Below are 3,718 nucleotides of genomic sequence, written 5' to 3'. Positions count from 1 at the left end.
GCAAGAGTGGTTCTACCAACCAGCTTGTGATATGGACATTGGGGAGAAGAGTCTTGGCAGGTGGAAATGCACCAAAGTCTTTTGCCATCAGTGGAGACGGGCTGATTTTGCATCACTTGCTGTGAACAAAGAACTCAACTGATTTGGAGGCTGCTGGGAAGTGATGCAGAAAGATCTGTGACTGGACAGGTAGAGATAAGCTCTGAATGCCTGTTACCAACACAGTTTTATAATATTCTATAATTATATAATTACAGTATATAATTTTATAAATTATATAATTTTTAGAATTCATCAAATCATCCAGCAGGAGTTAAAACTATTTAATTCAGAAATTCAGATCCACAAGGATAGTAACCTACCACCAATTTGGTGATGGATATGGCCAACAGAAAATTATCTTGAATTTCAGGTACTTTTCCAAAAACATTTAAAAAAAAAAAAACCCATGTTAAAAAAATCAATCTCTTCATGATGTGTTGGTCACTTTTCACTCTGGTCAGCTTTCATATTCAGCCCTGCCACTTCCTTCATAGACTCCCACACCTTTCCCTTGCACTTCATGGTCAGTTTAGCTTGCTGGGCATATTGCTCACTGTCAGCAAAGCAAAGCTGCCCCAGCTGTGGACAGTATAACCAGGGAGTTGAGCAGCCCTGGCTAGTCTCACAAGACATTGGTTTACCAGGGACTAAAGTGATTATGGATTCCTCCCAACATGGGCAATCCAAAATCTCTTGAACAGTGCAATGAATCCCGGAGCTCTTGTGACACCCCTCATAGCCCCAGCTGCTGCCCTATGCTGCATCTAGTCACACTGTGAAGCTTGGGTCACTGGAAAAGTGTTGGAAAACTTGAAGGAGCAATAAAGTAAATCCATTTCATTAAAACAAGGAAGACTGGTAGATGTAATTTTGCAGATCTCATTTATTTTTAAACCAACCTGCCTTGTACTTGGGCACATAAACCCCTGCTGCCAGTGCAATCAATGACTGGAGTGGGCAAATGCAACTGAACCTGGAAGAAGGTTATAACTTAAGGAAGAATTGTAACATAAGAGGTGCAAGGCTGGCTGCTGGAGGTAGATTTTTTTTGCAATTAGACCATCCAGTCTGGTCAGAAAAAGCACATAAGGTTTAGCAAAAACAAGCCCTTCTTTGAATTTGAAATAGAAGTAGCAAATTGACAGATAGCTCAGGATAGTGAACAGAGCAGTACAGCAGGGCCAAGTTAATCACTGGAGATAAGATCTCCAACACAGTGATGCCACAGGCAGTCTAACAGCTCCTGCTGTGGCACCTTCCCTCTCCCTGCAGACATCCTGGTAAGCAGGTAAATGCCAGCACACCAGTGGAGTGACCTCACTTCCAAGGGGACATCTGCAGCTCCAGCTGCCTGCATGTGTCGGGTCCACTCCTGCTGTTGAGCAGGCTGAACAAAACTGATGCAAACAATGCTTCTCAGCCTGTGATATGTGCCTCGCTCTTAAAGAACATAAAAGCTAATGAGACATGATGTGCTTCTCCACCTCTTTTCAGGTATTTTCCAGCCTCAAAGAAATATGATTTATGTTACTTACAGGTACCAAAACCATCTTGTGAGAAGACGGCAAAATTAAATTCCCAAGGGGAAAGTTTGCAAAAGCACCAGAAAAGTCATCATTAGGGCTGGATTTTCTAAATAGTGGAGTGTGTTGGATGATGAGTGCAGACTTGATAAAAACAAACTCCCCTGAAGACATCCCTGTCTGGAGCCTATGCTATACATTCCTGAATGCCACTATAGTCCGTACATTACTGGGCTGTAAGAACCCCCTGGGACCCCTCTGAGTAGAGCATCAGTCTTACCTGAGCATTGGCAAATGTCCTGAAAAGCACCACACTGTTGTAATTACACTCTATCTATCTGAGCAACATCCAATCAAGCTGAACACTATGGACTCTCTGGCATGGCAGCTACCAGGCTGGACTGAACAGTGAATTACATCTTTTATGTCTGCATTCAGTCCTCACACTTTCTCCTGGCCTCCGTTAATGGCAAAAGACTTGGTAAGGTTTTGTTCAGATTACTGGAGAAGGTTTTAGGAAAATTCCTCTATGACATTCTTCAGAGGACTCTCCTCACCCTCCCCTCACCCATACAGACAATCCAGTTTTCCCTCTTGGGGGACTCCAGCTGGATTGACAGAAGAAGACATCTATCCTGTGGATGCATGCAGCTCCTGGGGCCTCTTTGTGTCAGGCTGTTTTAACAACAAACATATCACAGCCCCTGGAGCATCCAGTTCAGTGTGTGAGAAGCAGGGAGAGGTAGCCCGGCACGTCCATCTATTTATGCCTGGATTACCCAGTTGGTGAAATGTGGATGAAAATGATTTTTACATTTATTTTTTTTAATTTTGAGATCCCCCATATTGACAAAATGTGAGCTTGAGGCAGATTGACATCCAGATTTGACTTGGAAAGCAGTTCAGAATTAACCTATTAAACTAATGAACAAAGCATACAGTTATCTGGATTGGTTTGCCTAAATTAGACCTAGCAAATGGGTGTTTATTCAGTGGAAAAGAGCAGCACATAGAAGATCTGCACCTAAAATTTTCTGAAGCAGCTGATGATTTTGTCTAATTCTGATTGAATTCTTAACCTGACACGTTTCAGAGAGACTGACTGTCAGGGAACTGACCCCTGGAAAAATCAGGATAATAGCACACGGTTTTGCTCACATATTTTAAGATTTTCCTGTGTAAGTGTTAAATTATGCATACAGTTCAGGGCTACATTAGTGCCAAAACAGAATCTGTCCTAATACATTTATGTAGCAAACAGAGCTGCCCAGTAAATAAATTCAGATTTTCAAAGCCAGAGCTTTTAAGGCCTGGACCTAGAGATTGCTATGGGATTTGGGATTAAGGGGGGAATGCCCTCTCAGTAGAAGGCAGCTGAGGCTCCTAAGAAGTTCCTGTTGTTGGGCAAATGAAAGCAAGGTGCTACATTTCTTGGCAAGATTATTGTAATTTCATCTGTTCATTGACTGGGGAAGGTAATGTAATTTCTTGCCGTTTCTGCCTCCTTGGCTTTGTTGGAGGAGGGTCTTCTATTCCTGTTTTCTGAATTTCATTGATAGGTCAAACTGAGACACGATCGGCAGGGAAAAGGCACAAGGAACTCAGTCCTGCATGGAGAACTGAGTCATGTTTAATCATTATTATGATAATATAACACATTATACTGCAATGGAGGCATGGAGGTACCAAACATACCCAGTGTAGTGCATGTACCAAAAATTCATTGAGATCAGTATTTCATCTCCAGCAGTCATCTGTGGCTGTTGCCCAGGGAAGAATAAAAGCATGAGGCAAATATACTTGCCCAGAATATTCTCTGAACATACAGCCCTTTGTGTCTCCAAGATCCCTAGGGCTGGGGGATGCTGCAGTGTTTCTCACCACCAGGTGATTCTTTCTTCCTTCTATTTTTATTTCTATCATATTTCCCTGTCATCTTTGCAGAAGGGAGGGAGTTAGTGAAATGGTAGAGATGTTGCTTGACTTCTTTTTCCATTGGCCTGACCTTCCCCACACCTGCTATATCCCTTTACCTGGTACATTTATGAAGAAGGGAATGATGGTCCAAGTATTTGTGACTCTTCTGGCCAGAGTTCAGTCTCAAAACTGACCACGATAGTAGTGCAGAAATGTTCTTAATTTGGGAAGATGAG

Source organism: Accipiter gentilis, chromosome 5 (genome assembly GCF_929443795.1).
Source record: "Accipiter gentilis chromosome 5, bAccGen1.1, whole genome shotgun sequence".
NCBI lineage: Eukaryota > Metazoa > Chordata > Aves > Accipitriformes > Accipitridae > Astur > Astur gentilis.
This window is presented reverse-complemented; position numbering follows the sequence as displayed.